A 22,939-nucleotide genomic window follows, 5' to 3' on the forward strand; every position below is an offset into this window, starting at 1 on the left:
TATCCTACCCTCCTGTGGCAGCAGGGTCCTAGCGGAAACTAAGGGATATTAAGGCCTCCTTTTAATAGAGTACCGGGCCAAAGCATTAACACATAGTGAATACATGAACTCCTCAAACTACGGTCATCACCGGTAAGTATCCCGATTATTGTCACTTCGGGGTTAACGGATCATAACACATAATAGGTGACTATAGACTTGCAAGATAGGATCAAGAACTCTCACATATTGATGAAAACATAATAGGTTCAGATCTGAAATCATGGCACTCGGGCCCTAGTGACAAGCATTAAGCATAGCAAAGTCATAGCAACATCAATCTCAGAACATAGTGGATACTAGGGATCAAACCCTAACAAAACTAACTCGATTACATGATAGATCTCATCCAACCCATCACCGTCCAGCAAGCCTATGATGGAATTACTCACACACGGTGGTGAGCATCATGAAATTGGTGATGGAGGATGGTTGATGATGACGATGGCGACGGATTCCCCTCTCTGGAGCCCCGAATGGACTCCAGATCAGCCCTCCCGAGAGGTTTTAGGGCGTGGCGGCGGCTCCGTATCGTAAAACACGATGATTTCTTCTCTCTGATTTTTTCTCCTTGAAACCAAATATATAGACTTCGAGTTGGAGTCGGAGGAGCTCCAGGGGGGCCACGAGGTAGGGGGCATGCCCTAGGGGGGCAGGCGCGCCCCCCACCCTCATGGATAGGTGGTGGGCCCCCTGGCCTTCATCTTTTGCAAGGATTTTTTATATTTTCCAAAAAGGTGTTCCGTGAAGTTTTAGGTCATTCCGAGAACTTTTGTTTCTGCACATAAATAACAGCATGGTAATTCTGCTGAAAACAGTGTCAGTCCGGGTTAGTTCCATTCAAATCATGCAAGTTAGAATCCAAAATAAGGGCAAAAGTGTTTGGAAAAGTAGATACGACAGAGACATATCAGCGGCCAGGGTGCAAGAAAGTAAATACGGTCATGTACGTACATACGGGCGGGCTCTCAAACGCCTACTCGCACATACGTACGTCCAGGGCTCATGTACATGGCTGGGTCGGAACGAAGAAAATGCATTGTCGTCGTGTTCATGGGAAGGCAACGGAATGCATCGTGTTCATCGGGAGGCAACGGGATATGTCGTGTTCATCGGGAGCCAACCGACTTGGACAAAATAGCCGATCGAAGCGAGGCCTAGCGTACTGCTGAACAGAGGAAACGACCTTGTGTTCGACCGACCACTGTCAAAACGGGATCATGTTAATCAGGAGGGGTCTGACGTACCGCAAAAGGAGGAAACGGACTTCTCTTGGACCTCCTATGATCGAAACGGGGTCCGGTTGATCGGGAGGGGTGTGGCGTACCGTAAAACAGAGGAAACAGACTTGTGTTGGAGCGCTACGGTCGAAATAGAGGTCCTGTTCATCAGGAGGGGTGTGGCGTACCGCAAAATGGGACTCCACGGGATGTTGTTCATCTCCATCGTCGACCTCCTATAGTCTCCACGAGCTATTGTTCATCCACCGTCGACCTCCTCCAGCCTCCACCTACGACTGTTTATCCATGGGCTCCTGTTCATCCAGCCTCCACTACTCCTCCACCGGCTATTGTTCAACCAGCCCTCTCCACAGGGTCCTGTTCAACCACCCTTCCACGAGCTACTGTTCATCCAGCCCTCCACCGGCTATTGTTCAACCAGCCCTCCACAGGGTCCTGTTCATCTAGCCCTCCACGGGGTCCTGTTCATCCACCCCCAACCGGCTCGATCGATTGGGGTCCTGTTCATCCAGCGGCAATGGCCTCTACTACCATGGGGTCCTGTTCATCCAACCCCACACTGGGAACTGTTCATCCAACCGCCCCAACAATGCTCACTGTTCATCCAAAGGCAGCATCGATCGGATTCAGTTAGCAGCAGTGTGGCGAAGGAATTGCTCGATTAGGTTCAGTTAACAGCCATCAATCGATCACTCGGGTTCAGTAACGCGTAGCCTGCAGTGCAATCACTCAGGTTCAGTAGGCGAACGCCTGGCTCGGGTTCAGATAGAGCCCAACGCCTCACAACCACGCGCGTACGTGTACGAGACAAACACGCATCGCTCGGCCCCCGACCACCCGCCGTAACCGGGAACTCCCTAATAGTTTACTCGCCCTTGCTTCTACCATGTTTTTTTCCATCATGGACAGCCCAAAGAATGTCAAGCAGCTGCGTCTCCGGCCCGCTCAGGACGAAAAGCCCATTTTCTGTCATGATTTTTTGTCATAGAAGTAGGAGCCCACCACATCTATGATGATACCGGGTTTTGTCACAATTATCGTCATAGAAGTGTCATAAGCATGACTGAAAAAAATTCATTCGGCCCAAAATGTCACGGATGTGTCTTTTTTTGTAGTGTAACCGCCTACGGCCTTGGTTGACGTCTGGCGATCAATGGGACGTGGGCGTCTCCGCTTCCGCACGCGACCTCAGCAACTGTTGGACTTGACGAGACTCTACTACATGCAAAGAAAAAACCATCATTGCGTGGGATCATGGAGGCCGGCGGTTGGCCTCCCTCTGGCTATAAATGTGGGGAGGGGCGGGGCCCCCCTCGCTCATTTCCATCTTCCTGCTGCCCGCTCCTTCTTCTTCTCCGTCTTGCCATAGCATCCATGGCGCCGATCAGGAGATTCTTCGCGACAGAGAAGGGAAAAGCCCCTCGGGGGGAGCCTGAACTACTTCCGCCGAAGAAGAGGTTTAGCCTCCCCCGCTACGCCGGCGAAGTACATGCGGGGACACGGCCTTAGTACGAGCGGCCTTCGCCTGGCTTCTCTATCCTCTTGTACGCCCGTCCGCAGGGCCCTGGGCCAGGTGGTAGTGCCCAACGCCGTGCGATTTGGGATCGCGGTGGGCAGGTCGGGGCTGTGCAGCCAGCCGGCCCGTGAACTCACGCCGAGGGCACTTCACGCGAGTTCGTGATATGGGTGGCAATGCCACCGCGCACATGGATCCGGTTCCCGAGGTTCTTCACCAAGGAGATGCCTCCAAGGGGGGTGCTTGAGCTGTGGCTGCATCACGCTGGGTGTTGTAGCCTGGCCACGGGGACAAAGGTCGAGGTCGCCCCCCCCAGGCGGCAACTTCATGACCCGAGGATGGGGCGAGGTCGCCCACGCCTGCTGTCCAGAAGGGGCCCTCGTCATCCACTTCAAGTACGATAGCGCCTCCACATTGTTCTTCAAGGTCTTCGATGAGGACGGCCGGCGCCTAGAATGCTGCCCTGGGGGAGCAGCCCGCGAGGCGCGGCCACGGGTGTTGAACTCGCCGGCAGCTCTTCCAGTAGCAGCGACGACTCCCTGGAATCGAGCCACTCCCCCGAGCCCAACGAGTCTCCGGAGTCTAGTGACGATGACTACATGCCATCGAGCTCTCGCCGCGCCCGGGTGTGGTGGCGGCGTCCTCCCGGCTTCGTCGGTGATACCCTGCGACCGGGGTCCTTTGAGGTTTTCTTCTTTTGTTTCCCTACGCGGAATTGTGACAGGCCCCGTGGGGGCATGTAAAAAACTATAGAACTTTTGCTTAAGTGCTATCTTCCCTAGCGTAATGTCGAAAACTGCGTATCTCGCTCTGGCACGGTTCCCCCTTTTCGTTCTCACGGTAGCTTAGCGCTCTACACCGACAAGACCCAATCCCCAGGCAGGCTTCAGCCGTCGCTGGTATGCCATGTCACAATGTTGTGGTCAAGGCCAGGAGGTGAGCGGCAAGAGGTCTGGTGAGAGCTCGTGATGCACGATGCTCAAGAGGTCCCCTTTGGCATGCAAGCAGCTCCCTGAAGGCCGAAAAGGAAAGCGACATTGCCCGAGCAAGGTTGCGAGGGTCGAGAGATCGGGTCGAGAAGTTCACGCTGATATGTAAGGGCGACTTATCTCACTAAGCCTGTGGCGGTTTTCTTGCGCAGCGCCTGATGGTTCCTTAGTGGTGACGCTTCTAGGTAGGGCTCACGCCGGCCTCCCCCTTTCCTCACTCATCTAAGTGTTCTACGTCCTTGGGTCCCGGCCCTCGAGCGAGGCTCAGCCACCACTGGTATGCCAGGTCGTGCTGCCATGGTCAAGGCCAGGGGGTCAGGGCTCGAGAGCCAGTAGGAGCTCGTGACACATGATGATCGGGAGCTCCTCCTTTAACGTGCAAGCGAATTGCGTGAAAAAGGGGTGGCCGGCGGGCCTGCCCATAGTTAGGCTCCGAAGGTTCCTGCGAGTTAGTCTAAGGAGGAGAACATGACACATGCCCATGCTTGTTGTCCTGTCGCTGATCATTCCGCAAGAACATGAAGGCATTGAGGACCTGGTGATGGGACGTGCGCGGGGCAGGGCGCGAGCCAGAGCTCGGTCTCTCAGATTTGTCAGTGGTGCAGGGACGGACCCGAGCACAGGCGTCGTGCCAGCATGTGTAGCCACCATTGTGGGATGAACAAGAGACGGGTCAGCAGCGCGGGGAGGCTGCGAAGGGCAATAGAGCACTAGGCAAGTCGGTGATAATCATAAACCAACTCATGATCGAAGGTAAAGCCAGTTCTAATAGATGCAAGAAGGATACATGCCGCAGGGACGGACCCACGCGGCTTGGGGATAATGCAGCCCGAGGGGCGCCCCCAACTAGACAAACCAAAAGATGTCACCTGGCACAGTTGCTCAAGCGGTGTTGGAGTAGCCGAAGATGTGTGTTGAAGAAGTCGCTCCTCTTGAGCCGCCCAGGTCCTGAACCTCGGGAGGCTCTAGAGACCCGGGGGACTCGCGAGGATCCATCGCCATCTCCGTCAGAATCGCCTGGTGCCTAGCCTCATGAGCTGCCAGGACGCCCCGCATGTGGCGTTGATGCACGATAGCCCTATTCAACAAGCCGAAAGGCATGCAGACATAACTGTGAGGTGGGCCCTCGCACCGACCAACACGGGACTGCCAGATTGGACCCGAAAGTTTAATGCTATGGTTAGAATTTATTCTTAATACTTTTCTCATAGTTGCAGATGCTTGCGAGGAGGTTAATCATAAGTAGGAGGTTTGTTCAAGTAAGAACAACACCTAAGCACCGGACCACTCACATATCAAATTATCAAAGTAGCGAACACGAATGGAATCAACTTGATGAAAGTGACTAGATGAAATTCCTGTGTACCTCAAGAACGCTTTGCTTATTATAAGAGACCGTTTTGGCCTATCCTTTGACTCAAAAGGATTGGGCTACCTTGCTGCACTTTTGTTACTACTATCATTACTTGCTCACTACAAATTATCTTGCTATCAAACTACTCTGTTACTTACAATTTTAGCACTTGTAGACATTACCTTGCTGAAAACCACTTGTCATTTCCTTCTGCTCCTCATTGGGTTCGATACTCTTACTTATCGAAAAGGCTACAATTGATCCCATATACTTGTGAGTCATCAGGCATTTGAACAAAATTAGAAGAAATGAAGGCTAGGCACTATATGAACATGCAACCTATATCACTCTACCAGGTATACAGTGTCTCGTCATAAGTGCCATTTCAACAAATTAGAAGCAGTAGATGCTAGAAGACAATGCAAGATGCAACCTATACCACACTCCCAAGTTAAATGTGTCTTATGGGTAAGTGATTGTTGTAGGATATACAACAGTACTTTGATGTAAGAACGTGGTGTGATAGACAGATTTATTATGTTCTAGAAACAGGAACACGTGTCATATTAACAAGTATAAGTTGTAAGCTACGCAGATGCAATTCAACAAAATTATGAGCAATACAAACTAGACATCATACGAAACACACAACCACATATAACAATTCCAAGTTAGAGTAAGCACCTGTGATGGTGGAGTAGGGGAGATGTGCTCATCATCTACACAGCTACGTTGAGTGTCCAGCCTTGTGTTGTCATGTGAATCTTGATGGGAGGATGATGAAGTAGAATCTGTAGAGACCCTCTGCTTGAGTTGCTCCAAAGTACCACCATCATACACTACCTTGCTAATTTCCTTCCGCTGTATTTATTTTGCATGCGGAGTCAAATCGATAAGAAAAAGAAAAAAAATCACTCTACAGAACTCATTCAAGCATGATACTGACAAACACTACGCAGATGAAAGGCAAACACATGATACGAGGATGGAATATGTATGAAAAATAGGACGGCATGACATATTTAGACCTATGATGTGGTAACTAAGTAGAAGGCATTTCAAGAAATTGGAAGCACTGCAAGCTAGGCCTTTTTTAGAAAAGGAGGTTGACCTCTGGCCTCTGCATCAATCGATGCATGCAGCCATATGAAAGGTGCAACCAATATCAGTCTGCCAAGTTAAAACTATTCAGTGTTTCAACAAATTAGAAGCAGTACATGCTAGAAATCATATGCAAGACGTAACCAATATCACAGTGGCCACTTAAAGGTGTCTCATCATAAGTGACTGATGCGGGATACGCAAGAACAATAGTCTGATGTAAGAACATGGTGTGATCAGATATAGTATGTTCTAGAAACAGGAACACGTGTCATATTCACAGCTATAATGTGTAAAGTAAGCAGATGCAATACAACAAAGTTAGAAGCAACACAAGCTATTCATCATACGCAACATGCAAACCAAAGAGTGCCAAGTTAGAGCAAACACATGTGACGGTGGAGTAGGGGAGATGTGTTCATCATCTACACAACTATGTTGACTGTCTAGCCTTGCATTGTCTTGCGAATCTTGTTGGGAGGATGGTAGAGTAGAATCAGTAGAGACCCTCCGTTTCATTTGCTCGGAAGGACCGCCATCATCCAATGCCTTACAAATTTCCTTCCGCTTTATTGATTTTGGATTGTGAAGTCAAACCGACAAGAAAAAGGAATAAAATTCGCTCTTCAGAACTCATTCATGCATGATACTGACGAACACTACTCTGATGAAAGGCAAACTCATGACACGAGGATGGAATATGTATGAAAAACTGGATGACATGACATATTCAAACCTATGATGTGGAAACTAAGCAGAAGGCACTTCAACAAATTAGAAGCATTGCAAGCTAGACACCATATGGAAGGTGCAACCAATATCACTCTGCCAAGTTAAAACTATCTCATCATAGGTGGCGTTCAACAAATTAGAAATAGTACATGCTAGAAATCATATTCAAGATGCAACCAATATCACACTGCCAACTTAAAGGTGTCTCATTATAAGTGACTGATGTAGGATACATAAGAACAGTAGTTTCATGTAAGAACATGGTGTGATAGACAGCTATAGTATGTACTAAAAACAGGAAGGCGTGTCATATTCACACATATAATGTGTAAGCTGAGCAGATGCAGTTTGCACTAATTAGAAGCAATACAAGATGGACACCATATGCAACATGCAACCAGATATCACACTGCCAAGTTAGAGCAAGCACCTGGGATGGTGGAGTAGGGGAGCGGAGACTTGGAACTTGTGATGCACTAGTAGAACAAGGAGAATCGATACAGATGCTCCGTTTACGTTGCTGCAGAGGACCACCATCATTGCCTTCCTTACTCTTTTCCTTCCTATTTTTTGATTTTGCCTGGTCAAGTCAAACCCACAAGAAAAAGGAATAAAATTTTCTCTTCAGAACTCATTGATGCATGATATTACGAACACTACTTTGATGTAAGGTAACCGCATGATAGGAGGATGGAATATGTATGAAAAACAGGACAACATGACATATTGACATGTATGATGTGGAAAGTGTAAACTAAGCGGAAGGTGTTTGAACTAATTAGAAGCAATGCAAGCTAGACACCATATGAAATATGAAACCAACATCACTCTTCCAAATTAAAAGGGTAGACTCATAATGGTATTTCAACAAACTAGAAGCAATACATGGCAACACCGTAACAGGCTAGAAATCATATGCAATATGCAACGATTAAAGGTGTCTCATCGTAAGTGATTGATGTAGGATAACCAAGAGTGGTAGTTTCATGTAAGAACATGGTTAATGGATAGATGTAAGTATGTACCAAAAACAGTAAGGCATGTCATATTCATAGGTATAATGGGTAAACTAAGAAGATGGAATTTACCCTAATTAGAAGCAATACAAGCTAGACACCATATGCAACATGCAACCACATATCACACTGTGAAGTTAGAGCAAGCACCTATGATGGTGGTGTAGGGAAATGAGGTCTTCAACTATAGAGCTACATTGAGTATCTTCATTTAGACTTGCTATTTCTTGAGAATCATGTGGGAAGGATGAAAGTGCACTCTTTATAATAGTAGCACGTCTCATACTAACCCACGGGCATGACTGTCTCATCATAAGTGATAGATGCAGGACACACAAGAACAGTAATTTGATGTAAGAACATGGTGTGATATGCAGATGTAGTATGTACCAAAAATAGGATGGTGTGTCATCACATGTATAATGTGTAAGATAAGGAGATGCAATTTAACAAATTAGAAGCAATACAAGCTAGGCACCATATCCAACATGCAACCAGATATCACACTGCCATGTTAGAGCAAGCACCTAGGGTTGTGGAGTAGGGGAGATGAGATTTAGAACTTGCGCGGCAGTAGGAGAAGCAGGAGAATCTGCAGAGATCATCTATTTCGATTGCTCTAGAGGACCACCATCATCTCGTGCATTCTTCCTTTTAGATTTTGTCTTGTCAAGTCAAACCCACAAGAAAAGGTAATGAAATTCGCTCTTCCAAATTTGTTGATGCATGATACTAATGATCACAACTTTTATGTAAGGCAACCGCATTGTAGGAGGATACAATGTGTACGAAAAATGCTAAGCAGAAGGCATTTCAACAAATTAGAAGCAATGCAAGCTAGACGCCATATGAAAGATCTAACAAAAATCACTGTACCAAGTTAAAAGTGTCTCATCGTAAGTGGCATGTCAACTAACTAGAGGCAGTACATGCTTGAAATGATACGCAAGATGCAACCAGTATCACACTATTAATTTGAAGGTGATGCGGGATACACAAGAAAAGTAGTTTGATGTAAGAACATGGTTAATAGAAAGACGTAGTATGTACCAAAAACAGGAAGGCATGTCATATTCACAGGTATAGGGCCAGTTCTTTTGGGCAATTCTCCGAGAATTGACCCCCTCCCCAGCTTCTCCCAGAATTGCCACTCTATATTTTCTTACAATTCCTAGCTAACTAGATATTAACTAGCTAGGAATTGTAAAAAAAGATGAAGTGGCAATTCTGGGAGAAGCTGGGGAGGGGGTCAATTCTCGGAGAATTGCCCAAAAGAACTGGCCCATAATGTGTTAACAAAGAAGATGCAGTTTACACTAATTAGAAGCAATTCAAGGTAGACACCATATGCAACATGCAACCACATATCACACTGGCAAGTAAGAGCAAGCACCTGCGATGGTGGTGTAGGGGAAATGCGGTCATCAACTACACAGCTATGTTGACTATCTTAATATAGCCTTGCTGTTTCTTGAGAAACATGTGGCGAGGATGACACTACACTCTTTAAAAGAGTAGCGCGTTTCAGAGTAACCCAATGGCGTGACTGTCTCGTCATAAGTGATTGTTCAGGGATACACAAGAGTATTAGTTTGATGTGAAAGTCCAACTATTCCCTGGGTGGTTTTGGTAATTCATAACAACATATAGCTCATTGAAGTAATATCCACTCAAGTTGATTATTTCAGAAAGTTCATTGATTGGCATGGCATGGACTAGAGATGAGGACCCCTCAAAATGCTAAAGACAAATATTGGCAAAAGCTCAAGACTCTTCATTTCTATTTTAGTGATCCAAGATCACATTGACTCCATAGGAAAATCCAATACTATCAAAAGGGGATGAGGTGTTGCTTAATAGTCTACTTGCTCAAAATGATTAGTGATATGCTCCAAAATCCTCAACCACTTTCTCAAATCCAAATATGTCCTAAATCAAAAGTCAAACTCGGCCCCACCGATTTGATCCATCCGGTGCCATCGAGTTCACTTGACATAGCCATAGCCAGAAACCCTAATCAATTCGGTCTCAGCGAGAGGGATCTCGGTCTCACCGAGATGGGATTGCAAACTATCTGTTTCCCTTCGTAATGTTTCGGTCTCACCGAAATGAGCGATCGGTCGCACCGCCTTCGCAGTGCAAACTCTCTCTTTCCCTTTTGTAACGTTTCGGTATCACTGAAAGGAGCGATCGGTCCCAACTCTCTGTTAGCCTATTACTGAAATCGGTTTCACTGAGTTCACGTAATCGGTCAAACCGAGATGAGGTTTGCCCTAACCCTAGCTCATCGGTCTCACCGGGTTGATCATGTCGGTCCCACCAAAAATCCTAACATTCACATTTTGAACTGAATCGGCTCACCGAGTTCATATATTCGGTCTGGGCGAGTTGGCTCAATTGTGTGTAACGGTTAGATTTTGTGTGGAGGCTATATATACCCCTCCACCCCCTTCTCCATTTGTGAGAGAGCCATCAAAACGTGCCTACACTTCCACTACTCATTTTCTGAGAGATAACCACCTACTCATGTGTTGAGACCAAGACATTCCAATACAACCACAAGAATCTTGATCTCTAGCCTTCTGTAGCGACCAGACCTCAAACAGTCTGATCTCTGTGCTCTGGTGTCATCCCTGGATCAGTAATGCTGACACCACACAGTACTCGGAGGATTTATAGCAGAGTAGCAATCACACACTTATTACATCGAGTGTCTCAAAAGAGAACTTATTACAATAAATATGGTTTAAGGCCATCTAATAATGATAACAGCGGAAGGCTTGGAAGATAAGTGAGTCCATCAACTCCAGCGGCATCACTGAGTAGAGAACCACGACCTAAAACTCCTCAATCGTCGTCTGAAAAGTCTGCAACATTAATGTTGCAGCCCGAAAACGGGTCCGCACATGGAATATGCTGGCAAGGTAACACATAGAGAGTAATGGAATGCAACAGCTATACTATATGCATATTTGGCTGGTGGAAAGCTCTATGGTTACAGTTTTGCGTAAAGCCAATTTTTCCCTACTTCAAAGGAATAAAATTAATTACTATCATGGTGGTTGTTAAACATTGAGAATGGTTGACAGCATTCTCAATCCCAATTAAGTAACATCATTAAAACCCCACAAAATTAATTTAGAGTAACATGTTGAGATTCACATGATAATCCAGGTACTAGATACTCAAGATGTCCATAACCGGGGACACAGCTAACCATGATTAGTTTGTTACACTCTGCAGAGGTTTGCGCACTTTTCCCCACAAGACTCGATCGCCTCCGTTTGGTTTCTCGCACTACAGGGTGTTTGAGAAGACGGATGACCGAGACACAGTCTTTCAGAAGCGCTAGCACCTTACGACGGATAGACCGGTACACCTACTTTCCCCTACATCTGCTAGTCTACCCTGTAAGAGTTCGCACAACTTAGTCAACTATGCCAGAGCCCATAATGGCTTGTGGCTGCACACGGAAGTTTCTAGTATGAATAATCTCATGATCCCTTTGGGCCTGGGTGGCGGTCCAAATAAAAACAGGCAAGTCCTGGAATCCCCAGGTGCCTCAATCCACCCAGATGTGTGTTAGGTTGCCACCTTAGATAAACCCTTAATTATCAATCTCACATCTGTCATGGATTTCACTCACTCAATCCACATCTACTAGCATAGCATGGCATAATAAGCAAACGTAGAAGTAACTCCCAAAGGTTTGATAATAAACAGGTAATAGGTACTACCTCATCTACTTCCCATCCCACAATTTAATTAGATCCTAATCATGCAATGTGTGAGGATTGATCTAATGCAATAAAACTGGGTTGTAGAAAAGGTATGATCAAAGTGTTACTTGCCTTGCTGATGATCCGCGTAACCTAGAGATTCGAAGTAACAGGCGGCGCACTCTGGGTATTCTATCGCAGACAAACAACAAGCATACAATAAGTACTCATCTAATGCACAGGTAAAACTCAAATAAGAGATCTAACCAGAAAGTTCAACTTAAGAACCCTGGTTTGCAAAAAGAATCAAATCGAACGAACCAAAAGAAATCAAACGGCGAAAGAAAACAACTTCGTTCTAGTAATCTGGATCTAGGGAAAATTTTACAGTAGCAAAAACATGTTTAAGTTGATTATTCGGAAAGAGGGTTTCGAGACGAAACTCCACGCGCTTGAATCGCCTGATTCCGATAAACGAGCGAAAAGTTATACTAAAACGAAAATCGGATCAGAAATCGCGATCAGAAAATAACCGCGAAAAATCCGACGAAAAAGAAAAACGACGAACAGATTTTTTTTTTAAACAGCACGGAAAACGAGGCAGCGGCGAACCTCGGGCGGCGCGCAACTCCGGCGGCGGCGGCGGCTGGGGCGGGGCTAGGGTTAGGCGGCGGCGGCTGGGCTCTCTCTTGGCTCGGGCCTCGGGCACCTTATAAAGGCCCCGGCCAGGGAGTCCTGGCCGAGTACGGCCTGTAGTCGGTTCCGGGTTTTTTTTTAAATAATTCCGCTCGGAAGAAAAATAAAAAGAAATACTAAATGGACTCCAAAAATCACGAAATAAATTTTGCCGGGTTTCTAAAATCAAGCCCGACAAAGTGAACATTTATCTGGGCCCAAACTACAACTTTGAAAAACGCGCATTTTTCCTAAATTCAATTAAAAATACCGAGAAACTCCGAAATAAAACTTATTTGATTTTTTTATTAAATCCTCAATATTTCTATATTTTGGAAAGTCATTTTATTCCCTCTCTCATATTTTTGTAATAGAAATAATTGATGATAAAATAAATAAAATCAAATGATCCTGTTTACATAATTTGAGAAAACTCAAATATGTAAATAACGAAATCCCCAACTCTCTCCGTGGGTCCTTGAGTTGCTTAGGATTTTCTAGGATCAAAACCAAAAGCAAAATAAAATATGATATGCATGATGATCTAATGTATAACATTCCAAATTGAAAATTTGGGATGTTACAAACCTACCCCCCTTAAGATGAATCTCGCCCTCGAGATTCGGGTTGGCTAGAAAATAGGTGTGGGTGGTCTTTGAGCAAATCTTCCTCTCGCACCCAGGTGGCTTCATCCTCCGTATGGTGGCTCCACTGAACTTTGCAAAACTTGATAACCTTGCTGCGAGTAACTCGACTGGCAAACTCGAGGATCTTGACTGGTTTCTCCTCATAGGTCAACTTGTTATCCAACTGAATTGCTTCTAATGGCACTGTGTCTCTCAAGGGTATGTCAGCCATCTCCGCGTGACACTTCTTCAACTGAGAAACGTGGAACACATCATGCACTCCTGCCAATACTTCTGGCAATTCCAACTTGTAGGCCACTTCTCCCATACGCTCCAAAACTCGATATGGTCCTACAAATCATGGTGCTAACTTCCCCTTAACTCCAAAGCGCTTAATCCCTCGAAGTGGGGATACTCGAAGATAAACTCTGTCTCCAACTTCGTATACTATCTCCTTGCGTTTAGAATCTGCGTAGCTCTTCTGCCTGGACTGGGCTACCTTGAGCCTATCGCGAATCAACTTCACCTTCTGTTCAGACTCTTTAATCAGATCTGGTCCAAACAACTGACGGTCTCCAACTTCATCCCATGACAACGGTGTCCTGCACCTCCTTCCGTACAAAGCTTCGAAAGGGGCCATCTTCAAACTGGTCTGATAGCTATTATTGTAAGAGAACTCTGCATATTGCAAATTATCGTCCCAACTAGATCCATAATCTAGCGCACAAGCTCTCAGCATATCCTCCAAAATCTGATTGATTCTCTCGGTCTGTCCATCTATCTGCGGGTGAAAAGCTGTACTAAATTCTAGCCTAGTACCCAAAGTCTCATGCAACTGCTTCCAGAACTTTGAGGTAAACTGGGTTCCTCTATCTGATACGATGCTCCTCGGAACTCCATGCAAACATACGATCCTGGTCATGTATATCTTTGCCAACTTAGCACTGGTGTAAGTGGTCTTTACTGGGATGAAATGAGCTACCTTCGTCAATCGATCAACTACAACCCAAATCGAGTCATAGCCTGAACGAGTCCTTGGTAATCCCGTGATAAAATCCATGCCTAACTTATCCCACTTCCATTCGGGTATCGGCAATGGTTGCAACAATCCTGCTGGCTTCTGATGCTCTGCCTTTACTCTCTGACATACGTCACAAACTGCTACATACTCCGCAATATCCTTCTTCATTCCGGTCCACCAGAAAATATCCTTCAAATCCAAATACATCTTGGTATTTCCTGGGTGAATCGAATATGGTGAATCATGTGCCTCTTGCAAAATCAACTTTCTGATTTCCGGGTTATTGGGTACATAAACACGGTCTTCAAACCATAGGGTGTCGTGCTCATCCTCACGAAATCCTTTAGCTTTTCCCTTGCTCAATTTCTCCTTTATAGCGGCAATCTCTTTGTCTGTTTTCTGAGCTTCCCTGATTCTGTCCATCAAGGTTGACTGAAGCCTCTCAGAACTATCTCCAAACATAGCTCACGAAGATTTTCTGCTAACTCCTTGGGTATTTCTCCCGTCATTAACCTATTGTCATGGCTCTTGCGGCTTAATGCATCAGCTACTACATTAGCTTTTCCGGGATGGTAATGCAATCTCATATCATAATCCTTGATAAGCTCCAACCATCTCCTTTGTCTGAGGTTCAACTCCTTCTGCGTGAAAATGTACTTCAAACTCTTATGATCCATGTACACCTCACAATGATTTCCGACGAGGAAATGTCTCCATGTCTTCAATGCATGCACTACGGCTGCTAACTCCAAATCATGCGTGGCATAATTCAATTCGTGGGGCTTCAGTTGTCGTGAAGCATACGAAACAACTCTCCATTCCTGCATAAGCACTGCTCCAAGTCCTCGACGTGAAGCGTCGCAATACACCTCATAATCCTTGGTTTGATCTGGCAAAATCAACACTGGTGAGGTAACCAAACGTTTCTTCAACTCTTGGAAACTTTCCTCACATTCATTAGTCCATTTGAACTTAGTATCCTTCTTCAGCAACTCCGTCATAGGTTTCGCGATCTTTGAGAAATTCTCAATAAATCTCCGGTAGTATCCTGCGAGTCCAAGAAAACTCCGGATCTCTCCAACTGTTGTTGGGGCTTCCCACTTGGTCACGGTTTCAACTTTAGCGGGATCTACTGCTATACCTTCTCCAGATATAACGTGTCCGGGGAATCCTACTTCCTTCAACCAAAATTCACATTTGCTGAACTTGGCATATAATTGATGTTCTCTGAGCTTTCCAAGTACCAAACGCAAATGCTCCTTATGCTCCTCTTCATTCTTCGAATATACCAGGATATCATCAGTGAACACTACGACGAACTTATCCAAAAACTCCATAAACACTTTGTTCATCATGTTCATAAAATAGGCAGCCGCGTTAGTCAGTCCAAATGACATAACGGTATACTCATACAGTCCATATCTGGTGGTAAAAGCTGTCTTAGGTATATCCTGTTCTCGAATCTTCAACTGATGGTATCCTGATCGCAAATCGATCTTGGAAAACACTTTAGCTCCTTGCAATCGATCAAACAGATCATTGATCATTGGTAGCGGGTACTCGTTCTTGATTGTTACTTCGTTCAATCCTCGATAGTTAACAACCATCCTTAACGATCCATCCTTCTTCTCCATTAGAAGCACTGGTGATCCCCAAGGCGAAGAACTTGGGCGAATATATCCCTTATCCCGTAACTCCTTAATCTGCTTCTTAATTTCCACCAAATCTTTTGCTGGCATCCTATATGGTCTCTTCGATATTGGCCCAGTGCCTGGCAAAAGCTCAATCAAAAACTCAATGTCTCTATCCGGTGGCATGCCTGGCAACTCTTCGGGAAATACATCAGGAAAATCCTTTACCACTGGTACTTCCTCCTGCACAACTCCTGATAAGGAATTTACTTGTGTCCTGTTTGGCGCATGTCGGGATACATACTTGATCCTTCTTCCTTCTGGCGTTGTGAGCAAAATTGTCTTACTGGCGCAATCGATGTTTCCTCCATACATCGACAACCAATCCATACCAAGAATCACATCCAGACCTTGGGATTCCAAAATAATTAAATCCGTTGGGAAAACATGCCTTCCTATACTTAATGGCACTTGAAAACATCCTTGACTGGCCATGTACTCCGCTCCTGGTGAGCTTACTAGCATAGGTGTTTTAAGAATCGTAGTGGGCAGGCTATACTTTTCCACAAATCCCCTTGATATGTATGAATGCGATGCACCAGTATAAAAAAGAACGAGTGCAGTAAATGACTTAACCAAAAACGTACCTATTACTGCATCGGGCTGAGCTTCAACCTCCTTCACATTAATGTGGTTCACCTGTCCCCTGTTGAAAGGGTTCGGCTTCTTTCCAGAGCTTCCATTGCCGCTTTGTCCTTCAGGACAGTCATTTGCATAATGTCCTGGCTTCGAACACTTATAGCAAGTGACGTGGCTCAAGTCCTTCTTGGCTGGGGTTGATGGGGTGCTGCGGTTCTGGCCATTGCTTCCTCCATTCCCATTACCATTCTTGGTGCCATTGTGATTGTGCGAGCTACCTGCCGCATGGGTATACTGAAATTGTCCTCCCGGTCTAGGGGTAAAACGAGGCTTCTGCTGAGCTCCTGAATTATACTTTCCTTGTCCATACTTCCTCTTGCGGTTCTCAATTTGCTGTTGCTTCCCTTCAATCATAAGAGCATGATCTACCAACTCCTGGTAGTTGTTGAAGGTGGCTACCATCAACTGCACACTCAACTCATCATTCAGTCCTTCCAGGAATTTCTCCTGCTTAGCTGCATCTGTAGCAACGTCATCTGGGGCATAACGTGCTAGCTTACTAAACTCCTCCACATACTGGCCAACTATCCGTCCTCCTTGGCGCAAGTTACGAAACTCACGCTTCTTCATATCCATTGCTCCTGCTGAAACATGGGCAGTATGAAAAGCCTGCTGAAACTGGTCCCATGTGACAGTGTCGACTGGGAAGGTGGCTGTGAAATTCTCCCACCAAGATGCTGCGGGTCCTTCTAACTGATGTGCGGCAAACTTCACCTTCTCCGCATCTGCGCATCCTGCTGTGGTCAACTCCCTAGCTATCTTGCGGAGCCAATCATCTGCTACTATCGGCTCGGTGCTACTGGAAAACACCGGCGGATTCAGCCTAAGAAAACGGGCTAAGTGGTCAACAGGTGGTGGTGGTGGTGGGTTGTTGTTGTTGTTCCCTTGATTCTGATTCTGAACTAGCAACTGCATCAAGGTGTTCTGCTGCTGGATCAACTGGGTGAGCTCCGGCGGAAAGGAAAATCCGAGGTCACGTCTCGGAGGCATCTGAGGGTTTAGAAAAGATGAGATATAAGAATAGAGGGGGTCTAAAGAGAAAACACTACCCATATGCACATGAGGCAAAAGCACACAAATCACTTCATTTAATCAAACAAAGGCATACAATCGATCTAACTATCGCAAAAGTGCTCGGACTACTATATTTACATGGTGGACTACTACTACTGATGAGGTGGTCTACTAGAAATATTCTACGGTTGTAGACTCCATGATATCGGCTCCTGCTTCATCCACATAGTCATCATCGCTACTATCTTGCTCCGAGTCGGTGCCGTCGATGATGATGTAGTCTTCCGGGCTAATCTCCTTGGGTTCTTCGTCTTCATCTACTGGTGTCGGGCCTCCCATAAATATTCCAATCTTCTTGATCAGATCGTCATTCTTCTCCACCAATACTTCAATTTCTTCTTCATAATCTTCACGTGTGGCCTTGAGTTCTTCCTCTAGTTCCTTGATTCTAGTCTTAGCCTTCTTCAGATCTATCATGTCGGCGCACATCTGATTCTCCTGTCGTCGAATGTGCTGGTTTAACTCCTGGATAAAAGCTGCAATTGATCTATCTTTCCTAGTGCTAATCATCTCCCAGTGTTCATCTCGGCGTCCACAAATCTAGTAGATAGTATCCTTGAGATCCTTGCGGTAGAATTCTCCAATGCGTCTAATGGCGATGTGAGCTTCCATGCTCTTTCCTAGACTCCAAGTTGGTGCATCAAAAGAAAACTCTATGGGCTTAGTGACTGGCATGAACGTCCTTCCTGGAACTTGAACTTGAATCATCCAGCGCTCTTCTTCAGGTAAAGTGGAGTTGTAGGTTCCCGTGAAGCTTGGTACTCCTATGTTCAGGTATCTAGTGACTTCCTTCAAGTGGCGTCCAAAGGGTGTATCTTCATCCGGTTGGGTGAAGTTGTTCCTTGCATCCGCCATCCTAAAGAGTAGAAAAGATGAGAAGTCAGAAGAGAAGAGAGTGAGTAGTGATCTAGGTCTTTAGCTTAGTGGTCGTGTCCTACAGTCAGCGTGTGCTCTGATACCATCTCTGTAGCGACCAGACCTCAAACAGTCTGATCTCTGTGCTCCGGTGTCATCCCTGGATCAGTAATGCTGACACCACACAGTACTCGGAGGATTTATAGCAGAGTAGCAATCACACACTTATTACATCGAGTGTCTCAAAAGAGAACTTATTACAATAAATATCGCTTAAGGCCATCTAATAACGATAACAACGGAAGGCTTGGAAGATAAGTGAGTCCATCAACTCCAGCGGCATCACTGAGTATAGAACCACGACCTAAAACTCCTCAATCATCGTCTGAAAAGTCTGCAACATTAACGTTGCAGCCCGAAAACGGGTCCGCACATGGCATAGAGAGTAATGGAATGCAACAGCTATACTATATGCATATTTGGCTGGTGGAAAGCTCTATGGTTACAGTTTTGCGTAAAGCCAATTTTTCCCTACTTCAAAGGAATAAAATTAATTACTATCATGGTGGTTGTTAAACATTGAGAATGGTTGACAGCATTCTCAATCCCAATTAAGTAACATCATTAAAACCCCACAAAATTAATTTAGAGTAACATGTTGAGATTCACATGATAATCCAGGTACTAGATACTCAAGATGTCCATAACCGGGGACACGGCTAACCATGATTAGTTTGTTACACTCTGCAGAGGTTTGCGCACTTTTCCCCACAAGACTCGATCGCCTCCGTTTGGTTTCTCGCACTACAGGGTGTTTGAGAAGACGGATGATCGAGACACAGTCTTTCAGAAGTGCTAGCACCTTACGACGGATAGACCGGTACACCTACTTTCCCCTACATCTGCTAGTCTACCCTGTAAGAGTTCGCACAACTTAGTCAACTATGCTAGAGCCCATAATGGCTTGTGGCTGCACACGGAAGTTTCTAGTATGAATAATCTCATGATCCCTTTGGGCCTGGGTTGCGGTCCAAATAAAAACAGGCAAGTCCTGGAATCCCCAGGTGCTTCAATCCACCCAGATGTGTGTTAGGTTTCCACCTTACATAAACCCTTAATTATCAATCTCACATCTGTCATGGATTTCACTCACCCAATCCACGTCTACTAGCATAGCATGGCATAATAAGCAAACGTAGAAGTAACTCCCAAAGGTTTGATAATAAACAGGTAATAGGTACTACCTCATCTACTTCCCATCCCACAATTTAATTAGATCCTAATCATGCAATGTGTGAGGATTGATCTAATGCAATAAAACTGGGTTGTAGAAAAGGTATGATCAAAGTGTTACTTGCCTTGCTGATGATCCGCGTAACCTAGAGATTCGAAGTAACAGGCGGCGCACTCCGGGTATTCTATCGCAGACAAACAACAAGCATACAATAAGTACTCATCTAATGCACAGGTAAAACTCAAATAAGAGATCTAACCAGAAAGTTCAACTTAAGAACCCTGGTTTGCAAAAAGAATCAAATCGAACGAACCAAAAGAAATCAAACGACGAAAGAAAACAACTTCGTTCTAGTAATCTGGATCTAGGGCAAATTTTACAGTAGCAAAAACATGTTTAAGTTGATTATTCGGAAAGAGGGTTTCGAGACGAAACTCCAGGCGCTTGAATCGCCTGATTCCGATAAACGAGCGAAAAGTTGTACTAAAACGAAAATCGGATCAAAAATCGCGATCAGAAAATAACCGCGAAAAATCCGACGAAAAAGAAAAACGACGAACAGATTTTTTTTAAACAGCACGGAAAACGAGGCAGCGGCGAACCTCGGGCGGCGCGCAACTCCGGCGGCGGTGGCGGCGGCTGGGGCGGGGCTAGGGTTAGGCGGCGGCGGCTGGGCCCTCTCTCGGCTCGGGCCTCGGGCGCCTTATAAAGGCCCCGGCCAGGGAGTCCTGGCCAAGTACGGCCCGTAGTCGGTTCCGTTTTTTTTAATAATTCCGCTCGGAAGAAAAATAAAAAGAAATACTAAACAGACTCCAAAAATCACGAAATAAATTTTGTCGGGTTTCTAAAATCAAGCCCGATAAAGTGAACATTTATCTGGGCCCAAACTACAACTTTGAAAAACGAGCATTTTTCTTAAATTCAATTAAAAATACCGAAAAACTCCGAAATAAAACTTATTTGATTTTTTATTAAATCCTCAATATTTCTATATTTTGGGGAAGTCATTTTATTCCCTCTCTCATATTTTTGTAATAGAAATAATTGATGATAAAATAAATAAAATCAAATGATCCTATTTACATAATTTGAGAAAACTCAAATATGTAAATAACGAAATCCCCAACTCTCTCCGTGGGTCCTTGAGTTGCTTAGGATTTTATAGGATCAAAACCAAAAGCAAAATAAAATATGATATGCATGATGATCTAATGTATAACATTCCAAATTGAAAATTTGAGATGTTACACCTTCCCCAGGTTGCTTTCCACTCAAATCATCTTTCCACCATAGACAAATTTGTGTGAAAGAGTTGAGTGTTGGGGAGACTATCATTTGAAGCACAAGAGCAAGGACTTAATCATCAACACACCATCTATTACCCTTTGGAGAGTGGTGTATCCTAGATTGGTCAAGTGTTACTTTGGAGCCTCTGTCAAGATTGTGGAGTTGAACCAAGGAGTTTGTAAGGGCAAGGAGATCGCCTACTTCGTGAAGATCTACCCAAGTGAGGCAAGTCCTTCGTGGGCGGTGGCCATGGTGGGATAGACAAGGTTGCTTCTTCGTGGACCCTTCATGGGTGGAGCCCTCCGTGGACTCGTGCAACCGTTACCCTTCATGGGTTGAAGTCTCGATCAATGTGGATGTACGATAGCACCACCTATCAGAACCACGCCAAAAATCTGCGTGTCTACATTGTGTTTGCCTTTCCAAACCCCTCCCTTTACATTCATATGCAATATTTTAAATTCCGCTGCTATACTCTTAGAATTGCATGTTCAAGTTGATTGCTTGACTTGTGCCAACTTGCTAAAAGCTTCCAAGACTGAAAATTGGGAAAAGGCTAGATTTTTATTTGGTCAAGTAGTCTAATCACCCCCCTCTAGACCTACTTCGATCCTACGAGTGGTATCAAGCTTTGGTCTCCATTTGCCTTGATTTCCATAGCTTTGGTGATCATAGCCTTGGTTTCACAACCTAGGAGAGTATGGCATCCAGCGAGGGAAATTACCACCGTATAGGTCCTTACTTTGATGGTACTAATTTTGCTAGTTGGAAGCATAAGATGAAAATGCATATTCTTGGACCCCCGCCGTTTGGGCTATTGTGTGTATTGGCTTGCAAGGTGAATTCTCCGATGGAAGAGAATTGAATCTGAAGCAACAGCGGAAGAATTGAAGATGTTGCAATACAATGGTCAAGCTTGCGATATCCTCTTCAACGGATTGTGCCCCGAAGAATTCAACAAAATCATCCATCCTCAGAATGATGTTGCAATACAATGCTCAAGCTTGCGATATCCTCTTCAACGGATTGTGCCCTGAAGAATTCAACAAAATCATCCGTCTTGAGAATGATATTGCAATACAATGCTCAAGCTTGCGATATCCTCTTCAACGGATTGTGCCCCGAAGAATTCAACAAAATCAGCCGTCTTGAGAATGCAAAGGAAATTTGGGATACTTTGATTGATATGCACAAAGGTACCGAGTCCGTCAAGGAATCCAAATTGGATGTGCTTCAAAGTCAACTTGACAAGTTCAAAATGAAGGATGGTGAAGGTGTCGCTGAAATGTACTCTAGGCTTGCTCTCATCACAAATGAGATTGCCGGTTTAGGAAGTGAAGAGATGACCGACAGATTCATCATCAAGAAAATCCTAAGAGCCTTGGATGGAAAATGTGATACCATGTGCACTTTGATCCAAATGATGCCCAATTACAAAGATCTCAAGCCAACGGAAGTCATCGGTAGAATTGTTGCTAATGAGATGTCACTCAAGGATAAAGAAGAGCTTCACAACAAGTCTAGTGGTGCTTACAAAGCATCATGTGATGCTCCTACAACATCAAGTGAGAAACAAGTCTTCAATGAATAATTGAGTCTAATGGTGAAGAACTTCAACAAGTTCTACAAGAGTAGAAGCAAAGAAAGAAGTTCGAAGTCAAGGTCCTACGATGACAAAACATCTTCTAGTCGTGATAGCAATTGCAACAATTATGGAAGACCCGAACACTACTCCAGTGAGTGTACGGCTCCCTACAAAAGAAGAGAAGACTCACCTAAAAGGAGAAGCAAAAGGAGAAGAATCATCACCAAGAGAAAGAAGGAGTAGAGATGATCGTTATGAACGAAGACCCTCTCGCAGAAGCAAGGATTCGGAAAGGAAGGACAAGTCATCAAAGAGCTACACAAGATGAAGACATCAAGCTCATGTTGATGAATGGGTATCCGACTCCGACTCCAACAACTACTCTGAGAGAAGCTATCACTCCGACTCTGAATATACTCAAGATGAATGTGTTGCAGGTCTTGCACTTGTGTCATCCAACTCCTATGACATATTTGATTCACAAAATGAAGGGATTGGAAGATGCTTCATGGCTAAAGGCCCCAAGGTATCACACCCTGAGTATG

Source organism: Triticum dicoccoides, chromosome 5A (assembly GCF_002162155.2).
Source record: "Triticum dicoccoides isolate Atlit2015 ecotype Zavitan chromosome 5A, WEW_v2.0, whole genome shotgun sequence".
NCBI classification, from domain to species: domain Eukaryota; kingdom Viridiplantae; phylum Streptophyta; class Magnoliopsida; order Poales; family Poaceae; genus Triticum; species Triticum dicoccoides.